Source organism: Impatiens glandulifera, chromosome 1 (genome assembly GCF_907164915.1).
Source record: "Impatiens glandulifera chromosome 1, dImpGla2.1, whole genome shotgun sequence".
Classification (NCBI taxonomy): domain Eukaryota; kingdom Viridiplantae; phylum Streptophyta; class Magnoliopsida; order Ericales; family Balsaminaceae; genus Impatiens; species Impatiens glandulifera.
Genome location: NC_061862.1, coordinates 144991347 through 145006915, shown reverse-complemented (window position 1 = coordinate 145006915; position 15569 = coordinate 144991347). Strand labels below are relative to the sequence as shown.

Below are 15569 nucleotides of genomic sequence, written 5' to 3'. Positions count from 1 at the left end.
TTTTTAATTTCCAAAAAATAATTAAATTAATAATAAATAGATATACATATATTAACTTTTGAATGAAAATACACTATATAGAATATGAACATAAATTACAACAAAAGCATGCAAAATTTTGGAACAAAAATTAAAATAAAATACAATATTAACATAATTTATGATATTGGAATTATTAATATTATAAAATATTACATAATTTTAATATTTTGCAGGCTAGTTGATAAAAATTCCAATATATTATTTAATTATCTCTTCTTTAATTATTGAATTTATCATATAACTTAAATATATATTTATAATTTAAAATAAATTTTGTGTAACTCTTTTACTCTTTCATTAATTATTTTATTAACTATCTAAATATATATTTAGTATTCAAATAATATATATTTCAATATAAATATATGATTTTAAAAGAATTATGAGAAAATTATATATATGTATAAGATTGACAAAAACATTACAAAAGTGAACATTTATAAGAAAAAACAAATGTATAGATGAATTCCAGTTATTAGATATATACTTCAAGATTCTAAAAATTCTCTTTCCTAAATAATTAGCTATATTTAAAAAACATTATTTTATATTTTGAAAATTAAATAAATAAATAAATATATATGATATATTTTTTTAAAGTGATATTTTGTTATAATTATCAATCATATGCAATCAAATTTTAAAATGATTACAATAAAAAGTAGAAAAATGGCATTGTTATTGATGTCAATTTATAAGAAAATAAAATTAAACAATTATTAAATTTTCAATTTTTGATATACATCTTTTATGAAAATATTTATAATTCAACACTCTCACTATTAACTTTTAATAATTTAAAAAAACATAATTGTGATTTTGATGGTAAATGTTATAAAATATAAATTCCCAATAAATATACAATATAAACAATCTAAAAATAAGTCATGATTCAACTTAAAATTCTATTTACAGTTTTTTAGGAAACCAAATAAATTCCTTATAAATTTCAAATTTGAAAATTTTAGATTTTAATGTAAATATAACTCAATTTCAATTTTGTTTAGAAAACTTAGATTTACTCATTTACAATTATCTAAATCTCGCTTAATTTTGAGTTTTTAATGTTTAATACTATATATAGTATAATTGTCCTTTAATATGTGAACAGTATATATAAAAAATACCCCACTAAAAATACATTAATTAAATTCATTTTATTGTGCACTAAAAGGATCTAAATTCAATTGAAAAGAAGGTCTTCTAAAATTATTAAACTTAAGAGAAAATTATTCAATTGGATTAGTTATAATTAAGTTTCAAAAAATTCATTTTAAATGTTTTTTAAGAAAAAAAACATTATTTAATAAAAAATTATTAAAATTAAATTGAGAAATTATATATATATATATATATATATATATATATATATATAAGTAAAAAGCCAAATATAGTACAAGACAACAATTAAATTTATAAAGTAAAGCTAAAACAATATAAGATTCTTAAAAAATTTCTTCATCTTTTTAAGAAATATTGTAGTATCCCCACCACTAATTGAAACAAGCCGAAAGACCATGCATAATCTTCAACTGAAATTAAAAAATATCAACTCTAACTATGTACTGATCATTAATAATTTGAATCATGATCAACTACGTTTTGTCAAGGAAGATTTATTTATACCCGGTCCAAATCCTTCCGAAAGTACACAATCGAAATAAAGACATTACTTAATCAAAATTTAAATGAGTAAAAACAACTGAACAAAATATGAAAAGAAAATTTAGGATGAATGAGGTGTATAACATCTATTAATAAGGTAAAAATCATTTTCTTAGTTTTTTGAGTTTCATTCTTTTAATGGTAGTATAGGTTTTTGAAAAATATTTTTTCGATAAAAAGCATGTTAACTTATATTAAGTATTTCGTCTAACCTTTGTTTTATTTTGGTTTGGAAATTTGTATTTGAATTTATTTTTAGAAATAGGTCTTGACTCAACATTGTCCATTTTTATTAATTTTAAGATTTCTTTAATTTTGAAATGAGTTTTTTAATTTTTAAATTTATAAAAATAAAAAGATATTATAATATGTAAATGAATTATTAAATAGAGAAAAAGGTAGATTTAGTATATATATGTGATTTTGATAAAAATAAAACCCAGAAGTCAATATCAAGCAAGCCTTAGAAGTTTAAGTTCTTCCTTTCCTCATATATATATATATATATATATATATATCACTTACAACTGAATTAGTTGAATCAAACTTGAACCATTTCATATTATTTATATGTTTTATTATTTAGAATAGTGTTTAGAAAATATTTCTCATACATGTTTATTTGAAAAGTCGTGATTGTTAAATCTGATGCATCTCTATATATAATTTATATGTAACAATTAATTTAAAATTTGATAGTACTATTTTTGACCATACTATCATTTTGCTGATAATTCTTGTTTAAGCAAAAATTTAAGATAGAAATTAATCTTATTATCCCTACATTACTTTTTTTCAATGTGAGATTGTGTTATAAAATTTGCTTTATGAGAAGTGTTAGCATGGATAAAATAAAGCATAGAGAATCACTATGCTATATTATAAAATTGATTCCATTAAAAGAAGCCCTTAAAGTGTATCACACAAGAAAATAATTATATTTATTTGTGGTTAACTCAAACTGTATCATTTTCTAATGGTCCAAAATTGTAATTATTCATTGTTATCGCCTAAAAATTGTCACACTTGATTTTATAAGGTGTTGGTTGTGTTATTAAATCTTATTATTTTAGATATTTCTAATAAATGACTAACTTCTTCTTTTTTATATTAAAACACTTTTATTAAATGAATAATTAATAAAACAATGTTGAATTATATGTAAGAGAAATATTATTTCATTAAAATAGTCATGATTTGTTGTTCACAAGTAAGAAATAATAATTTGAACACAACATCCACAATTTTGACTAAAAGGATCATTTATAAGTTTTATTGCAAATGATTGAAAGAAATTTAATTATTTAGGAAACAATAGATAAAGTGACTATGGATTAGAAATAGCAATGACAAACCAAATTATATTCCGCACATAGTCCATTTGCATCATTGTTTTTGAGATATTTTTGACATTCAGTCTTACAAGCAGCGTCACTACAATGTCCTGGGTTCCAAAAACAAATTCTTATGAATTTTGCATCGACCATCGAATTATCATTTCCTAAAATGAAAAAAAAGAGTTTTCAAACAATATTAAACATTTTATATATACGATGAGAATTCACATTTATGATTTTCATAGCTAAATCATAAAAATAAAATTAGTTTAGTAAACAAAATTAAATCTCGAAGTTATTTATTGGTTTACCGTCCTATCTATCTATTAACTTCTAAAGATAAGAAAGAAAATACCTGAAATACTCAATAGAAGTAAAAAAATCAATCCAACTAGTGATACAAATTTCATATCAAATTTTGTTTTAGTTTCACTACACTTAGTTTTTATATAACTTTGTCAATAATGCAAAATTTGATGTCCATTTATAAGAAAATAAAAATGTATAGGTGATGTAGATTATGTAAATCTTTAAAGTTTGGAGAATTCACTTTTAGAAAAATAATTAGATATATATTAAAATAATTTCATGTATATCTAAAAGATAATAATGAAATATACCTTTTTTTATATATTTATATATATATATATATATATATATATTAAAAATTCTTAATTTATATCTCAAAAGATAATAATAAAATATACTTTTTTTCAAAGTGACATATTATTACAGTTATTTAGGATTAGATTTATAAAATAAAAAGTAAAAAATTATTTGATATTTGTTTAAAAGTAAATAATTTTATTTAGTAAAAAAAGCTATAAAACAATTGTCAATTTATTTTAAGTCAGTTTTGTTTTTTTAGCATATAAAGTTTGTATTACTACAAATTCATGATCTTAATTTAAAATACATGTTTAAATTGAGAATATGGTTAATCATTAAAATATATAATAATTTTTTTTTAAAATCAAATATATATATATATATATATATATATATATATAATAGATTATTTTTAAAATCAAATATATATAAATATATATATAAATAATGATACTTAATTTTCAAAGTGTACGGATTGCTGGGTCGAGAGCTGTGGTTAATTTTGATATATATGTGAGAGTAAATGGATACTTTTGGTCGGATTGTGAGTTGACCCGTTCATAAATTTAAAACGGTTATAAATAAAATTAAAAATGTTATAGGTATGTTTTAAACTTGCAACCTAGCAAAATAAGTACAACATCTTAACCAATTAGGCTAATAAGACTTTATATTTTAAATTAAACACCAAATTTGATGAGCGCGGGATATTCTTAACAATATAAGTTCAACTTTTTAACTAACTAATATATATAATAATGCTTAATTTTCAAAGTGTCCGGGTCGAGAACTACGGTTAATTTGGATATATATGTGAGAGTAAATGGATATTTGGGTCGGACTGTGGGTTTACCCGCCTATCAATTTAAAACGGTTAAAAATAAAATTATAAATGTTATTCGTAATTTCTTTTTCACGGTTTTTTGTGTCATTACTTGTGGAAAATGCACAAGCTACATGCTAGTTCCTTTAAAGAATGTACTACATAATTTCATACTCGACTTCTATATTTTTATTTTGTATTTAAATAATTTAGTGAACAACCTTGGCTTAAGAGACCAAAAGGTCACAGGTTCAATTTCATCTGGAAGCGCTTTGAGTTTAAGCGAGGGTTCATGGCTGTAGAGATGTCATGCTAGCTCTCTTTTATTCCAAAAACAAAATTAGAGAACAACCTTATTAATCAATATACTCGATTTAAATGAATTAAGCATAAATCATAACTTTCAATTTTAAACATTTAACCTACTCGCTACATCTTTTAGAGTGGTGATAATCAACTTCTTCTAATTTTAATTAGTTGAGATTTATGAATGGTAAAGCACCTAATATATAATTTAACAAAGTATAAAAGTAAAACACTTAAGGGTACAATGCACTCAAAGGTTGGGCCAAAAGGTCCATGCGCCCAAAGTTGGACCGAATTAGACTCATGCGCATGTTGGGAAAGAAAACCCTAATATTGATTATAAATATGTGTTTCACTTATCCTAAGCAATATATTGTCCACATCTTTAATTGTATTCCTCTAATGTGTTTCTTTCTCTTTTATCTCTATAAACATTTATTAGTGAAGAAGTACAAAACATAGGCTATCAATATGTTTAGCTAGATTCTCAAGTATTAATATTTCAGACATTATGTTTCGCATAGATTCTATCATATGTATCATGATTTTAGTTCTCCATTTACGATGTGAGATGTTAATGAGTTGTTTGGACACATATTTGATTCTTTGTTTGGACACATCTTTGTTTCTTAAAAATTTATAGAAATAGCGCATATTCAAGACTAAATCAAAGGATAGAAGGTATAATATTATATCCTCTTTATTTAATGTTTAAACAATAAATTATCAAAAGATTAAAGGTTATGGAATTTGATTTTCCATACTATTTTATATGTTTATGCTCTTTTAGATGATTTGTTATAGGTAATTTTCAAGGTCCTAAGAACTTGCCAATGATTAGAATTCTGGGCCAAACGACAAATTCTTGTTGGCTTCGATCGTGCAAGCAGTTGTCGATGGAGCTCAACCACGGGCATTTCACCCTAGAGGAGGATCCGATAATTCGTCAGTCGGTTCGAACCTATGCAATCATTGACAAATAGAGTGACTAGCGTGAGATGCAAGAAGAGCGAGAGCAAGTTAAACCAAAGCTCGTTTAAGATAATTTAAGAGTTGGGTTAAAAGAAATGTATAAAATTATTAAGGAGACTTGTAAATAGTGTTATGACAATATAAATAATATATATATATAATTATTTTATTTCATTTCATATAAATAATATTTTATTAGATATTTAAAAAATATACTTATCTAAAAACATTAATTAATTAATATTTTCTTGGTTAAACTTTCCAAATATATACTCAAAAATGTTTCTCCTATAATAAACATAAGTATTTACATTTAAAATTTTAATTTCCAAAAATAATTATATTAATAATAAATAGATACATATACTAACTTTTGAATGAAAATACACTATATACAATATGAGCATTGTAACCCCAGGAATCGTCACCCGTAGTTTAACACGTGTTTGGACGATACGTGGCAATACGGGGAGACCCGATGTGGCTCGGTTCGATACGTTTCAACTTTAGTTTGCGTTACATGTATCTTTTTTTTTTAAAACAATGCTTTTTTAAGATTTGGCAGTACATGGTTAATTTTCAAATTAATTATGTAAATAAAATTAATTTTATTCAAATTTTAATAATCTGGGGATTTGCTATGATCAAACAATAATCTGATTTGAAATCTGGTTTAAATTAATCATACATAATTAATTTAAGAGATTATTTATTTGAAAACAGAGTTGCCAAATGATTTTAGAAAAATCAATAAATATACGTATATAAATGTAATTTTACTAAAGTTTCTATGTAGGGTTCGTATTTTGGTTACACTCGAGAAAGGGCTTTCGCGCTATGTCATCTGCGTCCGTCAAAGAACGAATTCATTTTATAAAAGTCGCTATCAAAAGATTTATATATAACACTTATTTTTTTTAATTAGTAGTCTGGGGTCCTAAATAAGAATATGTTTTGATTACGTAAATAATCGTGTAAAATTATTTAGAAGGGCGTACATGTGATTGTGTTGATATAAGATTGATTAAAAATCCTAAAAACTATTAGAAAAATATTTAGAATTTAAAAATAAATTCTAAACGGGGCCTGTGCCAAAATATTTGTTTGAGAAATATCCCGAAATTATTTAAATATTATTTTCTAACCTCTCGGGATTATTTGAAAATGGATTGAGGTTCTAAAATTATAAAAATAATTTTGGATTTTGAAAAGTGGAACAAACGGGCCTTAGGATCGGAGTCATATGGCTTGGGTTCATTTTTTTACCGATCTGGGCTCGGACTAGACTAGGGTGGTTTGGATCGGAGCTCGGGACGCTTTGTCAAGGGACCGGAGGGTTGGCCTTAGGGTTTAGAAGGCTCGGTCCTAAACTCGGACTACATGGTCCTAGGTCTGGGAGACTTGGTCCCAGGTCAGGTTTACCGGTCTAGTTTTTCGGTCCTAGGTTAAGGGGTCCTCGATCCTAGACTAAAAGGGAGCTCGAAATCAATATAGAAAACTCGATCCTAGGCTAAAAGGAGCCTCGATCCTAAGGTAGAAAAATTGGTCGTATTTCACGGTCATAGGTTAAGAGTCTCGTTCCTCGGGCTTGTCCCTTCCTTAAGAACAACGATCTTAATTCTCTGTCCTAACTCAAGAACACCGGTCCTCGGTCTCGGTCGAATTTCTCGGTACTCGGTCCTACAAGACGGTCATAGAGGACCGAGTGTTCTTCATTTGGTATGAAGAATTGCAGTTTTGTATCTTTTGATACAGATAATGAAAATATGATCTATAAGTTTCTAACAACTAATCATATGGATGTAGGGATCATAACCCCTAATCCTAAACACGTTCAATCGAACTATATAACAATTGATTTTTCAAAATTGTTTTTAGGGCACAATTTAGGAAATTTTGATTTAGGTCATCTCATGGCCTAATTTTAGTCGAACACAACTAAGAATATCATACCAGCTCCTTAAAAACTTTCAAAACCGAAATTCAAACTTTATTTTTCAAAAATTTCATTTGGATCAAACATGATTGAGATGTTAATTTTATGATTTGGAAATCATCATAATATGTTTAGAAATATGTTAGGCAACTATTTGAATAAAATTCAAGCCTAAAAGGCTCAAGAACACGAAATTCAAAATTTCCAGATTTTCAAATCAAATTTGGGTTTTTTTTATTAAGTTTGAATTGATCAAATCTCTTTCGACAGAAAGCTTATAAATAATCTAGGGATTTGTTTCAAACAAAGAAAACACTAAATTGAACCCTAAATATAATCAACCCGATCAAACTTGGAAAAAACTAATTTTGAATCACAATTTAAATTACAGTAAGTCTAGAAGTTTACCAACGATTGTAGAACACTACAATGATGTGTATGAAGCTTTTTTGAGCTCTTGATTGAAGTTTAGATCGTCGAAGCAATATTTACAAAAATTCTGTTCGTCGGAGCTCTTCAATTTTTCGAATTAGGCTGGTAATGTTTGAATTTTATTTGATGGATTGAAAGAAGGATACCTATTATTTATACAAAGCTAGGTCGGTTATCATTGACGAATTCAACTTCGATTTGGCTTTCAAAGTTCTTCTTCCCCGTTTCTGTTTCGTCCTTACAAGCCTATGTAGAGTATATGTTTTGACTTCTAGGCTTCGGGGTAATGATGGCGAGGTAGAGACGTGCTCATGGGTGAAATATGGAGGGTTAAGGATGGAAGATGGCGGAGATAATCCTTCTGGAAGGTCGTCGGCGTTGGTTGCGGGCTTCCGGCGTTCACGAAGAAGAAGAACAATACGACGTTGTTTTGTTTAAACACAATGCGTCATTGCGTTCCATTGGCATTTCGATGGCGCTTAAGCGTCTAGGCTAACGGGGTGAGCGTCCTCATTAGTTGTTCTGATGTAGACCCGAGCGCACATTACTTCCTTTACAGTCGGATAAATGGCGTGTTAATGGGTGCTAGATAAAAATTCAGCGTTGATCCAATGATTGAAATCCTTACCACAATATTTAAACATAATTTTGGGCACACAAGATTATCAGTTTATATTTTATAATAAAAGTGTTATTTGAAATTGAATTTTTAACCATTTTTTGCGCTTTTCTTCATTAAATTAATACACAAAAATATTTTTAACAACAAAATAAAAATTATGTTCATTTATTTTATTTTTTGATATTTTGGGGTATTTGTTTTAATTGTTTTAAGCCATAAATGATACATAATTTATGTTTAAAATCCTAATTAAATAATTTCAACTACTTTTTGGTTTAATTTGGATAAAATAAATATAATATTTTAACCTCAAATTATTTTTGGATTTTTATTTAATTTTTTTAATTAGGGTTTAATTATCACAATAATTAACCCTAATTTAATTTTAATCTCATTTGGGTTATTTTGAATTTAAAATTCAAATATTATCTTAATATTTTTATACATTAATAATATTATTTATAAATTAGGGTGTGTCAAATTTTTATGCTTACTAAATGCCCCTCTTGAACCGAGTTTGAATAAAAGAAACTTCGTTTTTGGAAAACGTGGGTTCGAGATTTGAACATTTTGAAATTCGTACCCTAGCTTATAATATGATACAAAGATAGAATCTGGACGGAAACAGATGTTGGGGATGAATCATAACAATGATTCATAAATCAGATCGCCACACGATCATTCATGAGTTGAATCTTGTTGGGGATAGGCTACCACAATAGTCTCACGCATGTTGGGGAGTAAATAGGACTCTGGTTAGGGATGAATCATTACAATAATCCTACCATAACAATGATTGATAATGTCTATCAATAGATATAACTCTCTTGGGAAATACTCTCTCCTGGGAAATAATGATAATTATCACGCTATGTCCATCAAGAGATGTAATTTTCCGTTAGAGGTTGATCATAATAATGACTTCCATAGATATCTATCATGAGATAGGACTCACTCTTTAGGGAGCAATGATAAAAATTACTCTGAGGGAATAAGTTATGACAATGACCTACACAGATTCCTATTAAAATAGGGTTTTACGAATCATTACAATGACCTACTGTGCCTATCAACAGATGGGGCTTTGGAGAGGTCTTATACAAAGTGACCTTCACAACTGATTGAAAATTCATAATTCAGCTGGGGATTGTTCATGAGAGGAGCTTTTCTGATTGACAACTTATATCTATCTATTCTGACAAAGTGTCCTTCGTAATGGGTGAAACATCAACCGATTGTGTTTAAAGGAGTTTTGGCTTTGATTGTGACAAAATGTCCTTCACAATTTATATAACCAAAATTTCTTTTATTATCAATTTTAATTGAATAACCAAACAAGTTGAATTGATTTTAACTTTTTGGAAAATTAATTTATAGATTTAATCTTGAGCATGTTCATTTCTTTCAAAAGAAACGTATGTATGTAAATGTTTTGAATTTATTGTCACAGACGATGTCCATGCTGACGAATGTCGCGCTGGTTCCCTGGATTGATAACTTTCAAGCTAATGAATGGAATTATCGATCTTTTGGCCTCATTCATATCATGAGGTTCATAAACGTTACAGTAAATTTCATATTCATGATGGAAATGCAACGAAGGTGGAACCCTGTCAAACTAGCTTATTTCTCAATGAAAGGTCTATGTGCCCAATCATAGAGGAATTTCGTGTTATTCTTATGACAGACAACAAAAATGTTATACATTTAAGTTTGCAGACTCAATTCCCATCGGAAAGCTCTTACAAGAGGAATAGGGATACTCCAAAGCCACATCCGATACTATCCTCGCAAGGACATACATCGATTTCCAAACTTGGACTAAGATGGAAATAAGAAATTGAGAGATTTCTCTAACGCTAGGATCATCCATCATAACGATGTCAATCCAACTGGCTCATTTCTTTATAACACCAGAAAACGGTAAGCCCTCCTCGAGAATTATCGAGATAGCACACCAAATGCAAAAAGGCAATAAAGATCCCTCTAGTGTTATTCTAGCGGAAACAATAATGGGCCTAAACAACTCATGTATGTCTTCTACCATGAGTAAAAGGAGTTCCCCTTAATTATCTACATCTGACTGTTTACCGCCAATTCTGCCTGATGGCATGATGTCTCCTTTTATCCAATATCAAAGAATGAAGGAAGCCTTGCCTGGACCTCCAGTACGGAGCAATGATGAAATCTATGACATTCTCCCATGGTATCCCATCAAAAAAATGACTTTCATGATGGATGACAAGCCGATAATAATGCTTATGGATCTAGAATGGATTACTTACTACTAAACTTATAGCATGTTCAAGCATTTCGGCTACAGCTTTATCGAAGCTTCTTTCATTGTGGATAGGCCAATCAACCGCATGGCCTATACAGGTTTCATTGTCGGTTTCGTTGTGAGTTTCGTTGTCGGTTTCGTTGTCGATGTAGGATACAGAGACTGAGAGAGACAGACAATGAGACAAACAGTAGGGTTTTCAATTTTTTGTTCTGATAGTGTTAGTTTGTTTCTCTATTTGGGCTATAGAGTCATTGGCCAAAAAATCTAACATAATAAAAATAAATTAAAGAATAAGAAACTAAAATCCTTACTAATACCTAGCATATATAAAAAATTTTAATAATAATAAAACTTTAATTAATTTATTAAATTTTTAATATAATAATGTGTTGTGTTTAAGATATAAGAAGTGTATGAAACGGGTTTTAATTTAAAAGTTCACAATAGAATCGTATCATATAAATGATTAATCTTAGAAGGAGATTGGAAACAGTGAGTGACAAATGAGTATACAAATCAATACATATACCAGGTACTTAAGTCATGAGAAGCAGAAACAAGAAATTTAATCAGCAATTTCTTATTTTATTATCACAATCATCATAATACATAGACATATCAGATCCGTGATTGAAATTGTAACCAAAAAGAAGATTCAGTTATGATGAAATTGGAAGTGGAATTTTATTGATTTGTCAAAGAAGTTGTGATCTAACACAACATGAACAACAAATCTGATGATGACAGTAATGAGATACATAAACAGGTACACTTAAATCATGAGAAACAGAAACAAGAAAGTAAATTGTTGAGACGAAAACACACACAAAGTAGACACAAAAGGAACTTGATTACTTAAATCAAAGGGCACTTAGATCCGCCTTGCTGGATCTTCTAGTTGTTGTTACAAGAGCAGATTCTATGATTCTCGCAGCAATTTTCGCAGAAACCGGTGCACGCCTTTGTTTTACAACACTTTTCGCATATGTACGAGCAATCTGTTTTTGTTTATTATTATTATTATTAAACAGTCAAAATAAACATTCAAACAGACAAGACAGACAAACACTTACAGGCTTTCTTCACTATTCCGGGGGCATATTTCTGAAAACACGCAACAAATCGCATTCTTAAACTTAGTATGATAAAATCTCACAACATTACTTCAAAATCAGAGGCTTACAGGGGGCGACTTCTTCGGAGTTGGCGGCACCTTGATGCCGATACCGGGCGGCACCTTGATGCGGGGCGGCACCGTGATGCGGGGCGGCACCGTGATGCGGGGCGACGTGAAGCCCGCCATAACCTAAATTGGAAATAAGTATTTAAGTAATGATTGTTGATCGAATTTGAGATTTAAAGTATTTATATATAAATAAAATAAAAATTTAAAATAAAAATTATTTTAGTATTTTGTTTAATTAAATAAGCAAAGTAATAAATTAAAAAAATTAATTTTATTTGTATTTTTTTAAAAATTTAAAGAAAAAAAGTCTTTAATAAATGATAGAGCTATGAAATAAATCGACAGATTCAGAGGAAAAGATGTTGCTTACATGAGTGGTGGCCACCATGGAAATGGCAATGACTGCTAGGAGCAGAATGCAGACAGCTTTGCCCATCATTATTTCCTCTCTCTATATCTCTTACAGATTATGTTTCTTTAGTGGAGTGGGTAGACTGAATTTATAACTATTTTTCCATTGGATTCCTCCTCTCCATTTTTAAATAATATTATGTTTTTATTTTATTTTAAATTAATATCAGTTTTTATTAAATATAGAGTTTCATTTTATTAATTTGATTAAATATATATTAAGATGACATTTCTTTTAAATCTATAGCAAGAAAGTAATAATAAAAAATAAAATGTTTTCCTAAAATATTTTTAAGACACCAAAATTAAACAAAAATAAATAAATAATTAAAATATGATTTAAAGAGGAATAGTATAGTTTTTTTTTTTAATGAATTCACTTCTATAATCAAAATCCTTTAGAACATGAACTAAATTCTAAAACTTAAAATAAAATAAGTTAAATACATATAATAATGTTTAATTCTTAAATATTTTCTAAATATGAATATATATTAATAAAGAATGAATATATTTGATTTCAGATTTCTTTTACATTAATTATATATTTATTTCTATAATTTTATTTTGGTTAATATATTTTTAATTTTTTTTATATTTATTAAATTAGTTATTATATTATTAATTATTTATATTTTTTAATAAATAATTATATTTAAATAATATATATATATATAAACCTATTTAAAATATATGTACTTAATATATATATATATATATATATATATATATATATATATATATATATATATATATATATATATATATATATATATATATATATATATATATATATATATATATATATATATATATATATATATATGCGAATTAAAAAGTGTGTTAAGAGTTGTGTTGATTTGAATATTGGTGTAAGTATAAATGAATATAAATTTTAAATATGGATATATTTGAATAAATGAGTATAATATTTTATAAATAAAAAATAATATATATATATATATTTTTTTTTCTATTTAACCTTTATTTATTTTCAAACCGTAATTGATGTCACTTAACTCTCTCCTTCATTTTTTTTTTCAAAATTCTCTTTATCAGTTTTATCTCTATATATATATATATATAAAAAAAAATTTCACTAATTATATAAAATATATATTTTTTTATTCATAATTTTTATATTAATATATAAACAATATTACATATTTATTTATTATTATTATATATATATAATTAATGAAGGTTAATAATTGATCCTTGATGTTTACTAAAAGTTATTCAAATTCGTCTATGTTTATCTTAGGATAAAAGTCTCTTATTTATTTTTCTTTATCAAAAAAAAAATATATATATTATACATGACTTTTCAAAAAGTTAAAGTTATTTCAAATTTGATGGTGTCAGTATATCTCTATTTGATGAGGTCATCATATATCTTTTTGATGAGGTCATCATATCTCTATTTGATGAGCAGAGAAAAAATATATGGAGCTCATTTGATGAACGTGTTATTAAGGAAAAATTCTAATTTTTAAATTTTTTATTTTTCCTCTCCTTTACTCTCCTCTCCTCTCCTCTCCTCTCCTCTCCTCTCTCACTCACTTTCACAGTGACGGATTCAGAAATATTTTTTGGGGGGGCCTAATACATAGTTTCGTAGCATTTTTTTGACGAACAAATAAATGAATTTTCTAATTAAAATTTTACTCGGTGATTACATAAAAATACTAACAAATACAATTACAAAATACTAATAAGCACAATTACTAAATTATTCTTGTTCATGAGTCGGTACAAAAGAAGACAAATTTATTCTACGAAATTCCATTTGTTGAAAATATTGCAATATTGGCTCATTTTCAATTGTTGAGAAAATATCTTTCTCAACATATACAACTAAACTATTATTCATCCATTCATCTCCCATTCGATTATGCAAATCAGTCTTCACGGTCTTCATTGCAGAAAAAATTATTTCAACGGATGCAGTTGCAACTGGTAAAACTAAAGTTAACTCTATCGATCGATAAACCAATGGAAAGACTATATGTTTTTCTGTTGCAACCAATTTCTGAGAAAGAATTCCCAAGTCTTTAATTGAAGAAAGTTGAGGATTATCCCGCAAATTAAATAAGTAAGCCCGGAGTTGTTGTTCTAAAAATAAATAATCACTGCTTGTGAAATCTTCGGGATAAAATTTATCAAGACGAATGAGTTTATGAATATCAAATTGGGAGAATGAATTTCTGGGATGAAGACATGATATGCAACCAAGTAATTTTGTATTAACTTCTGAAAAACGATTATTCATTTCTTGCATAATCAAGTCAACAACCTAGCATTAAATAATAAATAATAAATAATAACTATTAATAGATAATAAATAATAACTATTAATAGATAAGAAATAATTTTTATTATACTTGACAAAAGATTTTCACACGATAATGATGAAGATTAGTGATGAGTTCCCCTTTTTCTCTCCGCCTACCATTTCTATCAATTATCATATGCTCATTCATATCAAGTATCGAGATCAAGTGTAATTGACAAAAACGGTTAACTTGGTCCAAAATATCATGCCATCCATCTTCTCTAAATTTTTGTAATTAATTTTTCGAACTCACAATCAATGACATGGTTTGAACTATATTTTGATCTCCTCTTTGTAGACAAAGTGACAACTCACTTATAATTCTCAATAAATTTTTCATCAAATGCAACACAAAAACAAATTCATAAAACACTGACTATATAAAAAAAATATGAAAATCTAATTTAATAGATTTCAGCTTAGTTTTATGAAAATATAAAAAATATAAATAAGAACAAAAATACAAAAACGTGATAAACACGTTATCAAGTGAATAAACACTCGAGATACTGAATATAACCAATGTAACTATTTTAACTTTTTATTAATATTAATTTATATTTTCTTATAAATTTTTGAAATAGTTTAAAATTAAGAAATATAAAACAC

General features: G+C 26.9%; 1 long non-coding RNA gene across 1 annotated transcript; it reads right to left on the bottom strand.

Moving 5' to 3' along the window:
• Window positions 1-11687: 11687 nt before the first annotated feature.
• LOC124909758 lies at window positions 11688-12295 on the bottom strand. The gene is made up of 3 exons (XR_007096398.1): window positions 12212-12295; window positions 12102-12132; window positions 11688-12026 (listed from the first exon to the last, which is right to left on the bottom strand). It is a non-coding gene; the product is annotated as an uncharacterized LOC124909758 (long non-coding RNA).
• Between the last annotated feature and the right edge of the window lie 3274 nt (window positions 12296-15569).